Source organism: Mauremys mutica, chromosome 8, assembly GCF_020497125.1.
Source record: "Mauremys mutica isolate MM-2020 ecotype Southern chromosome 8, ASM2049712v1, whole genome shotgun sequence".
Lineage (NCBI taxonomy): Eukaryota > Metazoa > Chordata > Testudines > Geoemydidae > Mauremys > Mauremys mutica.
The window spans coordinates 17,082,053-17,098,838 of NC_059079.1; positions in this window are offsets into that span (position 1 = coordinate 17,082,053).

Consider the following 16,786-nt stretch of genomic DNA (forward strand, 5'->3'; position numbering starts at 1 on the left):
TAGTATAACAGTATAAGCAAGAACAAACAACAACAAAAGACAATTAGATTCTTCTCTCACTAACTCCATGGAACCAATGGTTTCACTGGAGTTGGGATTGGGCTCTATCTGGGCCAAGTTCTGATCTCTATTACACAGAGTGTTAGCCACAGCTTTGACTTTTATGTTGATTCTGCCAGTTTCTGTGATATCGTAAGATGATTAATATATACTCTCTGTTTTTCAGGACATATTATTTATTCAGAGGCCAAAAGTGTGATACCCACCTTACAGCCAGATAAAAATCATACCATCTCTTCCCCCAAGAGCTCACAATCCGAGCAATGAGTTAACATGACAAGGGAAGCATAATTACAAAGAAGAACTGCTCAAAAATCAGGGGTTGGTTTCCACAGGAATTTTTTTGACAAAAACCAGTTTTGTTGTTTTCATTTATGTTTTTCATGGAAAATTCTGACTTTTTGTCTAAGTATCAAAAATTGAAATATTCTGGCATAAAACAAAAACATTGGGTTTTGGATTAAATATTTTGGGGTGTTTGGTTTTTCAACTAAATTTTCAGAGGAAAGCAGACTCTTGTAGAGAAAAAGTTCATTTAGTCAAAAGCCCAATTTTCCACTGAAAAACAGTTTAGACCGAAAATGTTCAACCAGTTCTATTATAGAAGCATGTGTTAGGACTGTTTTATGTCAGTGCTGCCATTATAAATCCTGATCATAAGGCAGTTAGAACTTGCCCCTTAAAAATTTACTCTGGGACTGTCCCTGTTGCCTAGCGATTGCACACTGCTCTGCAACAGAAAAGGCTTGGACTCAAGTGATGGGTTATCCCATTCCTCTGCCCAGTTGGGACTGGAAGCGCCTTAGGCAGACACCATTTTCTGAGCAGAGCAAATGCTGTGTGTTACCCAACAGAACCCCTTCTGATCACAGAAGAGACAGTACTGACAGGCTCTGAAATGTATTACAGTCTCATCTCATGCAATCCATTTTGGAATGGTGGTGCTGATACGGGGCCCCAGAGGTGTAAAGGGATGGGGAATGGGGCTAGCCTCCAAACAACAGCAAGGATGCAGAGTTCCCAGTCACACTCCACAAAGAAAACTCTCTGCTTTGAAATGCTGAGCCATCTTCTGGCTGGTCCTGAGCACCACAGCTCCCATGGACTCTGCTGAAATTGTGGGTGCTCAACAGGATCAGAACATGTGGGCCTGGATTCTCCAGTCCATCAGATCCATGGAGTTACACTAGCCTACAATGGGTATAACAGAGTAGAGAGGCAGGGGAAAGCCCAATATTTAATTTAAAATAAATCCATTTTGGTGGTTTAGAATTAAATGAGAGCAGAGAAATTACATAATTGTTAACCTGGTGACAAGTCTTGCTTCACTTCTACAGCTCAAAAATGGAGTCCATTCTAAAGAATGAAATTTAGCAAGCAGCAGGCCTGATTCTCCTCTCACTTACTCCACTTTTAAGTGGGTGGGTGGGTGTCTGCCTAATGGTCTCATGGAGTTACTCCTGATTTACACCAGCATGAGAGGAGAATCACGTCCTGTACGTCCTTAATATGAGCCAAACATCTGGGGTAGTTAAGAGGCCAACCGCCTGATTCTTCCCTCACTTCTGCTGCTTTAAATCAGGAATAGCTGCACTGGAGTCACTAGAGTAACATCAGTATAAATTTAAGAAGAGACTCAGGCCCCAGGAGACAGTGTTCCCTATGTTTAAGACTCCTTGGGTTAGACCATCGGCTGGTATAAATCAGCCTAGCTCCACCCTAGTCAATTTACCCCATAACTAATAAAGCAACACTTAAGGCTAGTACACTGGCTTCCAACTCGTTTGAAGTGTCTGAGCACCCTTTTCCTAACACACATGCACCACAACATGGACAAGCCCTGGCTACCAAGAATAACCTTACAGAAGACAAGTACTGCCCTAGGCTCTGAGAAGTGGCTTTTCATAGGATTTTTGCTGCATATGGCAATCTCTCTCTATCTGTTTAGCTCAGGTTTTTCCAGAGCACCCATCAGCACTGTGTCTAAGCAATACACACTTGAAACATCTTCCAAATACATTTTAACCTGATGGACCATAAAAGCTCAAAAGAAGAGGTTGTGCTCTGTCAAGTCAATTATATTCTTTCCCCCAAGCCTCCCAAATACAGAACATTGATGTCTGATCTGCATGTTAAAAAGCCCATAAACACGTATTTACACAAGAAAATGTAACCATCTGAAAGAGCCATTACAGTCAATTGTGTATTGTGTCAACAAATTCCTTCCCTTCCACTCCCCCTGGAGAGGTCTGCTGAGCCCCTCTTGGAAACCCTGCTTTTCAGAATAAATCCCCTCCTATCCCAATCTTCCAGGCCCTTGCTTCACAGTATTTTTCCCTCCAGGCCAAGGAGGGAAAGAACATATCTTCCTTCTTGATTACATTTTGAGCTTTCTTTCTTTCTTTCTTTCTTTCTTTCTTTCTTTCTTTCTTTCTTTCTTTCTTTCTTTCTTTCTCACACACACACACACAGTCAGACACAGGGCCTGAATTTGGGATCATTGTTCTGATTCGCACCTGTTACAGAGAGCAGGCCAGGCTGTGGATTTCTTATCCTGAGCTGGTTGTGAATTCTGAATTTCCCTGAAGATGTCAGAGTGCTGGGATCTGATATTTTGGCTCTGGCTTATCTCTATTCCAGAGTAATGCAGATCACTCCCTCCTCTCTAGGGCCTAAGCTTGCTGGCTCCTCAGCACTCCCAGCTGATCAGCTGCCTGACTGATCAGCATACAATAGCTTGTTACAATACTACTAAACAGGTTTCAGAGTAGCAGCGGTGTTAGTCTGTATCCGCAAAAAGAACAGGAGTACTTGTGGCACTTTAGAGACTAACAAATTTATTTCAGCATGAGCTTTCATGGGCTACAGCTCACTTCTTCAGATGCATAGACTGGAACACATACACAGAAGATATTTATACATACAGAGAACATGAAAAGGTGGAAGTACGCATACCTACTGTAAGAGTCCAATCAATTGAGATGAGCTATCATCAGCAGGAGAAGCGGCAGCCAGTACGGTATGTCCCTCGGCCCATGCCACTTCCTGCAGCTCCCATTGGCCTGGAGCAGTGAACTGCGGCCACTGGGAGCCGCGATCGGCCAAACCTGCGGACGCAGCAGGTAAATAAACCAGCCCAGCCTGCCAGGGGCTTTCCCTGCACAAGCGGCGGAACAAGTTTGGGAACCACTGGACTAGACAGGTAAAAGGCAGAGAGGTGAGGGGACTTGTCTAAGGTCACACAGCAGGTTGCTGGTATAGCTGGAAATAGAACATGTGAGTTTTGGCTCCGAGTCGGGCATACTATCACTAGACCATTCTGCCACTCAGAAATATCCACCATGATTACAAAAGGGCTTATCAATTGGGTTTAAACCAGGGAACTGCAGATCCACAGCTAGTACCACTATGACTTGACCTATAGGACTAATGCTATGCATATGTAGGCACTGACTAGGCACAGGGTGAGTCAATTTTGTATTCTCTGGCTTTTTGCATGTCAAGAGTTTTGCATTTTAAAAATCTATTTCTTGGAGTGTTAATGTGTGCACTGATTTGAAAAAGGTTCCAGAAACGATCATATTCTTTGGCTAAATTAATGCACTCGACTGAAATTCAATGAGAACTGAAAACAGATACAAAAAACTAGAAAGCTGGAGTTAACTAAGTGACACCTAGTCGCACATCTCAACAAATAATGATGGTCTGTTTATGCTGCATTACTCTTCTCTAAGCTCCACATATTACTATAATTATTAACTACTAGTCCTAAAATCTATAGAGTTATCATTATTGTTATTATTATGAAACTCAATCCCATTTTCCTGTCATAAAAATAAACCAAATCTCATTTCAATTAGTTGCAGCAGGAGGGAATGAACTTTAAACAGACATTTAATTTCTGGAAAAAAAATTAGGAAGTTCTTCATGGAAATGTTATGGCATTTTGAAACAGATTAATAGTTCAGTACGAACACATCCACCCTGCAGCTAAATGATGGCTGTACTATGATCAGGAGACAGGTTAAATGAGCAAAACCAGTTGATACCACCAGTTTGGATCTAACCAAATAGTATTCTTTTTTATGACTTCTTAGCTATATTATTTTTTCATTCATGTGCTATCAGAATTGTTACAGTGGGTTAGTTGCTTTGTGGCTGGGTTCCATTTGCTTAATTAAAAACACTCCATTTGCAAGAGTGGGTCAGATGGTGTGTGTTGCATTCTGGCCCCTGCTGGGTTAGTTTGGAACTGTGCCAGCTTGGGGACACTCAAGAGGGCAACCCTTAAGATGGTGCAGCCTGCCTCCCCAGGACACCCGGTCAGCTCCACAGGGGACATGGCATTGACTCCTTCCCACTTCCTCTGGGATAGAGGGCAGAGAGCAAGCAGTCCTAGAGCTCCTCAAGACCAGGGATTGCAATTGTTCCTAGTCCTTGAACAGAATCCTCATGGGGTTGGAAAGGAAGCTCCTTGGGCCCTCACCTCCATGCAATGGCACAAAAACATTGGCCCATAATGATTAACGCGATAGGATCCCAATAAGTTACACCTCTGCTTTCCTCCAAGGTATGTTTATTTTTAATTGGAAAACCCCAAAAATGGTGGGGGTGTGTGTGAAAAGAGGGGGTGACTAACTTGTTTTTGGCCAAAAAATGTTCAGTTTGGAGGGTTCCGTTTTTGATAAAAAATCAAAAATGTTCTGAACAGTTGTAACTGCCTCTTCCTCATATAAACATCCAACCTACAGGCTGCGACACGCACTGCAGACTTGTATGGATTAGATGAGATGATAGATTGCCATTTACACTTTCTTGTTTTGGAGAAGTTATTGGGACATTTTTTCATTTTGTCTCTTCCAAGGGGTATGTTCGGATCCTAGAGATTTCAAATATTTGAAAAATGTGTTAGCAGACACTAGGCCAAGTTTACAATATATAAATAAATACTAAAAAAAGTATCCTCTAGCCTAGCTCTATGCAAACATTACATATACTAGCTTGTCACCTCCATAGACCTGGATTCAAATCCTATTTTAGGTCTAAGATTAAAATGAGTTGGTGATCTCACATTGACCTTGGGAGACAGCAGTTTGTGTCATCAAACTTCTGCACAACCTGCTATGATTAGCAGTCTCTGAAAAGAAAAAAGCAATAATATGGACTAAAATAGTGAAGAGGATTACATGTTAGGACTGAGCTGTATTGACAGAGCTTCATAAGGAAACCTGCATAATATTTGTCCTCTGTAAGAATCAGATACACCATGTCTGGTGCAGATCCATGCAAATTGCAACCCCTTGCTTTAGGAGAACCTGCTGTGCCCCAGGGAGATGATAGCCATTGAGTGGCAGGCTGCCTTTCCCTCAGGGGAAGGTCAGAGTTAGTTTGCAGCACGGAACCAATAGGAATTGCAGCTTCTGACTGTCCTGACTTCATCCTCTTGTCAACCAGCATGACTCCATTTTCATCCATCCTGTGGACCCCCACCACCAACAGAGAGAAGCATGCAATTACTTTCTCCCACCACCTTCTGCCTCTTCTGACTTACACCAGCAGAAGCCATGGTAAATGTATTCCTATGCCTGGTTCTAGCCAGTGCATATTAGTCCCTATGCCACCAAATACATTCAGAATAAGCACTAGTGAAAAGAACTGATAGTGTAGCCAGAATCGGGTAGAAAAATAAACATCTTTACATAGTAAATGGACTGCCAAAAAAAATCAGTCTTATAAATGATGTGGTCATGGGACAATGAAGGGACCTGACTAAATGTGGTTCAGGTACTTATCACTGTGTCCTCTGTTCCCACTCTGGGACTTGAAGGAGGAACTGAATATGATGAGAAAGAGAAGTTTGGGGAAGTGCTATGGTCTGTGTGATACAGGTGGTCACACAATGATCATAATGGTCCCTTCTGGCCTTTGAAGGAGATAGGAGCTACCACAGCAATGAGGAAAAAGATGGCTCTTCTGGTAGAAAAGAGGCCAGCAGACGCTGGGAGGCATTTCAGTGATGGAGACAAGACCAGAATGGGAGGAAAGGATGATCTTAAGAATCAAAGAAGAGCATATGGATGGAGCAGGCATCAGCTGAGGGAACATCTGCAGGACTAGAAGGACAGCAGACAAAGGATAAGGCAGAAAGAAGCATGGATGGCAGCAGAAAGCAGGGAGTGTAAAGTCAGTAAACGTTTGGGGAGAGGCGGTGGAGGAAAGATTGCAGAGAAGGAATGATTGCCTTTTGGGGCCTGAAATTAGGATTCCGTTCTGTGCATTATTATTGGCAAAGCCGGAAACAATGCTAAAGTTAAAGTTGCCTGACACTTTCCATTTTAAATAACCATTTTCAGTTGCTTATAATTTTGCCAACCTTCAACAGTTTGGACATGAAATTTTGCATGTGACATGTCTGCCTCCAGCTGGACTTTTTTCTAAGTTTCAGCAAAAATAGTTCACAGAATGAGGTATGGGGGGAAATCCATTATTTTACCTATTTAAAAAAAATCCTTACAGCCATTTCATTGAAAAACTGTAGCATCTCCAGGCTTTGTAGCAGCAACTTAAAATTTGGCAGGATTGCCCTGGTATCAAGATTGTACCTTTTGCTATTCCTGTGGAAAAACTGCCCATATCCAGAATAAAGCCTGTGAATGGCTAGACAACTACAAAAGCAGTTTCTGCTCCCCTTGGTTTTCACACCTCAACTGCTAGAAGAGGGTCTCACCCTCCTGATTGAACTAACCTCGTTATCTCTAGCCTGCTTCTTGCTTGCATATATATATACCTGCCCCTGGAAATTTCCACTACGTGCATCCGACAAAGTGGGTATTCACCCACGAAAGCTCATGCTCCAATACGTCTGTTAGTCTATAAAGTGCCACAGGACTCTGCTGCTTTTACATATCCAGAATGCAACTCAAGCTTCCTGAATCTAACATTTCAGCAAATATCTCTGAAACCCACTGGCTGTGTGTTTCTCAGCCCTCTCTAGTGCTGGTTGACAGAGGATGATAACCAACTAGTGCTATCAGTTGCTCCATTAAATCAAGTGCCAGAGGTCTGTGAGGTGGATCTAAACATTTCAATCCTGCTGATAAACAATGTGAGTGTCAATATGACACCACATGATGGAATTTCTGTTCTTAATTTTTTAAATAAAATTAGGAAACTTCGTCTAAAAACTACATTAAAGAACAAAGTCAAGCACCCCAAAGTTAAAAAACACCAGAGTTAAGGTTGCCCATGAAACATTAATGCAGCTCCCTTGTAGGTATGCAGTATGATAGTCTTTAATTACATGATCATACACTTTTTTTTTATCTACAGGATCCCTGCCTCATTTCAACCTTAATGTTCTTTTAATATAGTTTTTCGATGAAATCTAAAATAAAGTGGACTGGATTTTTTAAAGCAGATTAATCTTGAATCGTGGCACTAATATCTCATTTTGGGTCTCCAGCGACCCATGCTTTACTCTTTTGTATCACTCTGTCAGCAGAAGAACCCCTTGGTGGAATTATACCCCTATAATATACAGTTACCTTTTATTTACTGTATATCTATTGTCGTCTTATTCCTCAGTGAATGTTCCATCTCTCTTTTTTTTTTAAAGAAATCTATAAACTCTTCATATAAAATTGCCAATAAGATCTAGCAAAGATATATTAAATTTAACCAACGTGGTTTCTATTTACAAATTATTACAAGGGTTGTGTCCAATTTCTCCTCCTTTCATAGTGCATAGATTGTATTATCACATGCATTACACTTAAGGGCTGAGAAACTTGTTTTAGATATGCCTAAATAAGAAGTACTACACTAGCCTTCACTAATGGTCCAAAACACCATGGCCAAGATTTTCAAAAGTGGTGTGAATGCCCAATCTGAGACCCTTTTAAGCATCCTGCTTTTCAGAGGGTGAATGTTCAGCAATTTTTTTAAAGGCTTCTCAGACTGTGCATGCAAAATCACAAGTCCCTTTTGATAATGTTGGATCACATCTTCTAATAGTGCTACTGCAGTGTTATGGGCATCTACTGTAGCACTTTTTTTTATCCCCTTGATTTACAGAAAGCTTTTGCTTAACTTCCATCATAACAACAGTGAGCCTGTAACTGAGGAAGAGATGTTTCATATGAATTGGACAGAACATCTGAGTCATTCAGATTCTCAAAGTTTATTTGCTTGCTGTAGTTCCTAATTGTCTCTGGAATCACCGCTGTGCTTTCCCTCAACAAATCTGCCTTGTTAGGCTAGCCACATATTTGAGATTTTCTGTGCAAAAGAGAGATTCTTGACATATGCTCTAGATTTCCTTTGCTTCTCGATCTACTATCTGTGCTAGGCAGCAAAAGGGTTTTATGGTGCTTAAAGACACCAGAGCTGTAAGGTTCCCCAGTTACTGCAAATTGTGATACACTATAGTTGTTAAAATTAAATGGAGGATGGGGACAGGAAAGTGTTACAGACCTTGGAAACTACAGAGAATGGTCACTTAAACTATAATGAAATCTGAAGGGGGAAGGGTCTCTTGGGAACAAGAATATTCTGTGGTGAATGCTCTTGTGAGAGTCACTTGATAGCCAAAATACTAAGTCTTGATGGATTCCTTTGCTAAATGAGCTATTTTGTATGTTGTTGATGTTTAACTAATTAAGTTTAATAAAATAATCATTAATTATACATAACTGACATTAGATAATGCTCTAGCTTTGAAACAATATCCAGGATCATCCGAGATGCAACCGCCTGTGTAGTTGAAGGAAGCAACTGCTTCACACCACACAGCAAGGCTGCACAATTCCTGAAAGAAAGTGAAGATTGTGTACAACTGAGACCTTAAGCAGAATTTAGGAAGGCAGAATGTGATTATCCAAATGTAATTTAACCAAGATTCAAGGGCTGACTTGTCTGCTCTTGCAAATAAAAACTAGGGGTGGCCGCCTAATGCCCACGGGTTTTCAGGATTCTACTTTAGCACTTCCACAAATGTAGTGCTCAGTAACACTAACATAAAGCAGTAGTTCAGTACAGATGCGGAAGGAAGAATGTTAGACCTACTGAATTAGTAACACTACTTCCTGAGCCTCTCTCTTGTGAAATCAATATCACATCATGAAGTGTCAAACCTGGGCCTGAAATACCCTGTTTTTGAGCTGGCAATGTCGATATAAACTTAAAAATCTCTAGAATTCAATTCTCAACCTTTTAAAAGGTGGTCCTGCTCTGAAAAGTGATTCTGTAAACGTGCAAGCAAAGGGTTCTGGGTTTATTGTAGCTCAGCAGCTTTCAAATCAAACAAATTCAAGAAAATATTTTTTTTTATTCTTTCCCCCACTGCCACCAACTGCCACTACTATAAACTCCATGTGGGAGCTGAAAGTCAAGCTGGGTTTGTTCCTTCATGTGTATAATTCACAACAAATAGCAGGGCATAATTTATCCTGCAGAACCTCTAAGTGACACCTGTGCAATCCAGTTGCCATCAACGGGGTTTGTATGTATCTAAATGATTCTCTAAATTCTAGTTATAGCACTAACTTTAATGATAAAGAGAAGGACTAGAATCCAGTTCATTTGCTTAGAATTCACTGACTCTATTGTGTGCATGAGGGCCCACAAACTAATCTGGTATTTTGGTTGCAAGAGGGTGGGGGGGGTGGAGGAGTTGGCTTTTTTGGTTACCACTTGCCACTCCTTTTTGTGAACTCCTTTCTCTCACCATATCCTTACTTGATATGCATCCTTTCATCAGAGAACAGCTCCGTTCACCATGTATACTGGTTTCCTCAGCTACCCTCACAAGTGCACATCAGAGAGCAGGCAAAACAGACATCCTTGTTCATCTTTCCTTATTGTGGGAGGGGTCAAACTGGCCCAATGGAAGCAGTAGCCTCTGAAAATCAGACGTTAGGTGAATAAAGTTAGGCACTCAAAACTAGAAATCCACTTTTGAAACTATGGCCCTCAGTGCCACATTTGTTGGTTGTTGGCGCTGCTCGTGAATACTAGTATCTAGGGCTCCTAAGTGCTACAGAAATATAAATAATAACAATATGTTGTTCAATTGCCACATGCAGTAATGACTAAAACAGTGGTGGTAAAACTAAAGATCTGAGGGTAGCATAGCTTGCAAATGCCATTTTTATTTTTTTCTGCCTTAACTTTTCTCAACTTTCCACCTGCATTTCTGCTACATAGCAGCACTTATTCTGGACCCTGCCCAGCTATTGTATTAATTGCACTGGAAATCCTCATAATAGTATTCATTGTAAACAGTGGTTAGGCAAAATGAATTACAGTTTTACAGGAAAAGCAGTTCAAGTAATTGGTTCACTTTAAATTGTATTTGAAATAGACTTAATATTTAAGGAGTTCATATATTATATTTATATTTAATAACAAGAAAATGATGTGATTAGACACCGAGTATTAAGAATGTTTATTGAAGTGTAATAACTAAGGTTGTTAAAAAAATTAAAAATCCTTAATAATCAATTGGTATATAATTATCATATAATAACTCTTATTAAACTTAAATTAAATCAGCAACTGAGGCACTTAATTTAAACTGACTGTAAGCAAAGAAACACTCCAATTTTTTAACTGTAAAATAAACAAATCACTTTGAGTAACAACTGTTACTACATTTTAGACTGAAATGGAACTCTTTTAGCGAATGAGTGAAGGGATGCTAGCCAGTATCTCATTGATGCATTTGCCTTCTCTCTGTTTAGTTGCGGCCTGGGTGTCTGATTTCCTTCACTCCCGTGCGGTTATTTCTCAATAACCATTCAGTGAATATGCAAATCTCTGCACTATGATTGGCTATTATAATTTTCTGCTCTATTGGCGCCTCTGTGCAGAATTTTCAAGCTGTTTGCCAGCAATAAAGACATTGCTTCAACTTCTCTCTTCCTTCAGCTGGTGCAATAAAGCACCCAAAAAGAAAGAAAATGGGGCTGTCAAATTCTGACATTAAATATGTTACATTAAAAAGAAACCTAAAATAAACCTCAATTCCTTGTTTCCTTCCTTCCTCCATCCATCTCCCCCCAGCCACCCGTACCTTCTGCAAAGATCTGCAAGTCTCTTGGGCTACAATAACTCTTATCTATTAGCGTGTACATTGTCTACGTTACCTCACAGAGCTCCTTCAGAGGGATTTCTGCAGAGAAAGGGGGAGTAATATAGAGATCTCGTCCATGTGGGAAGAAGACCACTCTCTGTGTGTGGATGCAGAGGGGAATATGAGGCCCTTGTAAAACCAATGTGACCTAGGAAGCTGTAGCAGCTCGTGCTTTGATCTGTGTTGGGCTTCAGTTCAATCCCCAGCAGCTTGCTGAGCAAGACTGCAGCTGTCACCTTGCACACAGCTTTCAGCAGTATCAATGCGCGCTACACCAAGACCCCTCAAATCCAGACACCACATCAAACAGAATCAGCCCATAAAAACTAAACATAACACCAGCCTTGTGGGAAGTGAGAGGATCTCAGGTGATAGACGAGTCCATAGACTGAGGCTTCGAGTGTAAAAGCTTAATAACTAGACACAGTGAATGGTACAGATTGTGTCATCAAAGTCAGGGCAGAAGCAGAATGTAAATGGCTGAGCAGGAACATAAACACAGACCAAGTTTTGCCACTAAGTAGGAGTGGGAGTATAAGGGTCCTTGTTACAGAGTGGCTGGCAATGGTGTTATTGTTCAGGCTGAGAAGGACTGCTACATTCCAAGTCTTTCTTTTCACTTGTAAAACAGTAAGATCTTGAGCTTGCGCCTTCACTTCAAAGGTAGCCAGCACAACTGCTTAACAAAGGAGAAACATGAGATGGATGGGAAGACCCAAAAAAAAAATTCAAATGGGCTACACAATGGTGTACAGATTGCAAACCAAAGCCGCTGGAAGACGGGAAGACTACCCAGGGCTCCATGGGTGATGTGTGGCCAGGATGTCACTCCCTGACAATAACTGAACCTGGGAATAGCCCAGAATTTTGGCAGCAGGCACAGTAAAATAAATGCATTTTTTAAAAGACAAAATAAGGTGCATCTTCCCATTTTCTTCCAGGGAAGGTGCAATAAGCAGTTAACTCAGGACCAAAGATAGCACCGAAATACCGGTACTCTTCTGAAGATATGGGGCCAAGGTAGGAAGACTTGATGTCTATAAGAGCCAGAGATGGAACCTTGCCCACTGGATCAAGCAATGCTTCACTTCAACAGGAAAAATATGCTGTTTGTATGCAATGGGAGAAGTCTTTCATGTATTGAGAGCATGCCCTACATGGTACAGGGAAGGTTCTGATGCACACCATGACAGAGGGTTCCCGATATTAGCCTAAGACAGCTGCAAAGAAAAATCCATCAGCAAGAGAACAAAAAAGAGCAATCTCTCTTCCTCTCCATTTAGTAGGAGATCAGCTTATTTTTGCCCATCAGCCATGAGTTTTGAACACTTTGGTCATCAAAAAGCCCCAGCTGGCAACCTGAGACTTTCAAAGAACCTAATCCGAACCTAAAGCCAGGACTACTTTATTGTTTTTAAAAAACCACCTTGATACCTTAATGGGGCTAATATTCGGTCCTCATGACTCAGGCTGAGAGTCATTATAGAGCAGTGCATAGGATGGAAATTCTGTTTCACGGATGATTTTGAAATTTGAATTCAATTCCAGTTAGGAACAGAACCTCAATTTTGAAATTCTCTGCCGAAGAAAATTCTGAAAAAAAATTATTTTGAATTGGACTTTTTACATTTTATATTATTTAATGCAAGCTAAAAGAAATTCTAAATGAAAACCATTTCTAAAAGAAAAATGAAAAGATTTCATTCCAAAAATGTTGATACGGGACATGTTGACATTGTTTTAACTCCCCCACCACCACTTTTTCTTTGAAATAAAATTTTGGTGGAATCTACATGGTTTGAGAAGTATTTCAATTTCATCAGATCTGCATGCTTCCATCAAAGTTTTTCTGAGCAGCTCTACTCATTTGCATGAATCACTGTGCACTCTGTTATCAACACAAGGGGAAAAAAGCTTTTGTAGGTTGGATGAATTACCAACAAGAGCTATAAATCAGGTAAAATGCTGAGGTCTAGGATAGCAAATGCTACCAATCTTTTCCCATCAACATAGCCTTCTGTATTTTATGGTCGTGACCGTTTATTTTATTTTATTATTTTGGGTTGGGTTTCTTTGCTAATTAACTACTCGATCATACTACTACAGTGAAATATACTATTCACCAGCTAATCTATGTTAAAAAAAGTGTGCTCTACTCAGTGACACAAGAAAATATTGTAATACCACCACGTCTATGGGCGCTCATTGCTTTCAATGACATTATTAATACTTTCATCAAAGGAAATGATAATAAATAGCTGTTTTGTTCAACCTTCAGGGATTAATGTTCTGGGAACACTGTAAGGTTTCAAGGAATTTCTGTTGAATTGTGCTGGTAATCTGCTTTTTTAATAGCCCTCTTGCTCCCAACTTGATCAACTTTGAGTGCCAAGCAGGGGTGTGCAAATCACTGGTTGATATGGCTCATACAACTGCTGTAGCTCTTGCACTTCTCACACTGCAATGCCCTGAGGCATCTTTAGCACCTCCGTTCAAGTCTGAACCACAGCAGATATTTCTGATTCACCACTTCAGTTTTATGCTGGTGTGATTTCATCTACATTTAAGGTTTGCAATAGCTCTGCTGATCCATCCAGTCCTTCCAGAAGTGGTGCTGGGTGAAAGTAACTTCATAGATTTCAGTCACACCAGTGTAGGACTGGAGCAACATTATATCCATTTTACAAAGAGAAAACCGTGCCACAGGGAGACAAAATGGGTATAATGAAACCGACCTCCATTTTAAAATTATTTAAGCTCTATGGCTGAATATCATTATATTATATATAACTGGACACAGTGAATGGGCCAGATTGTGTCATTAAAGTCAAGCAGAAGCTGAATGTAAATGGCTGAGCAGGAACATAAACACAGACCAAGTTTTGCCACTAAGTAGGATTGGGAGTATAAGAGTCTTATTATTATTATTTATTATGTTTTGTGCATTTGATTGTGTCAAATACTACCTTCCCCAGGCAGACATGAGAACAGAGGTTCACAATATTATTTACTATGATAAATTCATATGCAATATCAATGCACGTCACCTCTCAGGTGTCACTAGGTATGGTAGTGTCCTTCTTCGTAGAGCCAAATCTTCCTCTTTGCCGTACTAAATCTGGCGTTATGTGGCTTTTATTATTTTTAATGATTTAGAATAGGAACAGTGACTCATGAAATGAAGCTTATAAGAAGTGGCATTTCTTCTGGAGAAATGAATCCCCCATTGTTTAAAGCTCTCTGCACTATTATTTTTGTAGTGTCCCTTATTTTGGGTCTCTGCCCTATGTTAGGTTCCGGGATGTTGCAAGGTCGGATCTGTATTCTCCAATTATGTTTGATGGTCAGTAAATATCAGCAACTCAATTGCCAAACATATCCAACCTTGCTGCCTTGGCTTTGGCATGTCTTCTGTACTCGACCTCCGGTTTGACTAGCTGAAATGTCAAGTGTGGCTAGCTTCTTGGTCTCTCTCTGCTTTGTACTCTGAGGTAAATTGTCACTGAAAATATTTGAATTCAGGAAACAAAACCATTCCCTCTAATTCAGTATAGCCATCTCCTGCCTTCTAAAAGTTATGAATTGTGTGTGATGTAAAAAACTTCTCCATACACGAGATGAAACAAACCACAACTCTTTATTCATTGTACTTGTCCCTCGGCACATAACATTTGTATATCATACCAGGAATAACCTGTGTCACTGCACTTATAGCCACAGACCAGACTCAATGCCTGCCCTTCACTGTTTTTACATCATGATTCATATACTCTCCCTGCTCTTTTTGACTGCCTGCAATTATGTGTGACAAATGATTCTTCAGCAAGTCTGCTTTACCTTTTCAAAATGTTTCCGTGGTTCACAGATAAGTCAGCTAAAGTACACTGTATTGTCTTGCGGTAAGTAAATCCCAGGCACACACAGGAACAAGTTCCTTCCACACCATTTTACGGGCAGAACTCCAGATGCCCATCTTACCCTCTGCTCCAACTCATGTACTCCTGATTGACTGTGCAAGCAGTGCTGGGCTTCTTAAGTGACAGTCGTATGGTGAGTAACAGGGGACACATTGTTCCATACTCTCATGAGAATGTGAATCATAGTTTCTCAAGGAACTTAACAGCATCTATAATAATATAACATTTGATCGGCACAAATCATTGATCTGGAAGCTCCAGTTTTATAACATTCAATTGAACAATGTCCCTCAGTGCTACCATTTTTATACCTCTTAGCCACATATATGTTCTGGATGAAACTCTTTCCTGATTTAAGCCTTGTAAAGATCCATTCTGATCTCACTCTCACTGGTGCAAGTAGGAGTAGCTCCACCGAAGTCAATGGAATTACACTGATGTAATTCTGGTGTAAGTGAGAGGAGATCAGTCCCATTGACTTTGATGGGGTAGCACATGGTATTAATCAGGATAGAATTAAGCTTTTGTCTCTTCAATTATTCCAATTCTGCAATCTAAGGGCCCTATTCACATTAGAAGTTTTGTGCAGTTGCCTGTGCTGTATCTGTCTAGGAACAGAACTACCCAAAACTGAATCTCAAATGAAGTTTTTCATTAAAAATGGCTTTTTTATTCAAAAAGGAAACTTTTGGGGAAAAACTGTTGACATTATTGAAATTTCCATTTTTCACAGCAGTTTCCATGGCTTTTATTTTTTAAAAATTAAATCATTATTGACATTTTTCATTTACCAAAAATTGTTTTCTTACCTTTAACCAGGTTTTTGGTAAACACCATTTTTTAAAATAAAATTCATCTCTGTAAAAAATAACATTAAAAAGCATTGTAGGGGATTGGGTGGAAAACGAGTCCCTTTTGAAAGATGTGAAATTGAAACAACTTTGACATTCTCCATTTTTTTAATTAAATTGTTGTCCAGGGATGGTTTTATTTTATTTTGTTGTTTTGTTTTGTTTGTTTGTTTTTCTAAAGGCACCTCTCTCTTGGAATTTATATGCCCTCGCTCCTCCTCCTCAAGTCATCTAACAGGATTCAGTACCTGGCCAGCCATTCTTCCTAAACTCAGCCAAGCTGCAAAAGCATATTTTGGCCTATTCCACACGGGTTCCTCCACACTAGCCAAACAAGTGTGGAGATGGGGTTAAAATGACCAGCTCCTCCTCTGGTGAGCATCTTTGCCTGGGTTCTGCAGCACCATACCAAAGCCTCATACTTTCCCGATTTTCAAAGTTAACCCAGCTCTGAGTTGAATCGTCTCTTGCCAGGGGTGTTGAAGTTTAGGATAGAAGGACAGTGCGATGCTCCTGGCTGGTAGCACTGCCCTCCACAAACATTTCACGTTCTATGTGGTCCTTGGCTCTTGCACGTCTCTTTCTGAGGCACAGTGACTTCCTAGCTGGTTAGCTCTTTAGCCAGACAATGAGGGGCACACGGGCAGCCTGCATAACACTGCGACGGTCAGTTGTTCTGCAGGAAGTGTCCTTTAGGCTAGGAATGCTCCCTGCCTCTTGGTTACACCTTTTGACCTGTATGTGCCAAGAAAGAAAAACGACACAAAAGGATAGGAAGAGATAGTTTGCAGGCATTTGTGGCTGCCTCTGAGATAGACTATGCCGCA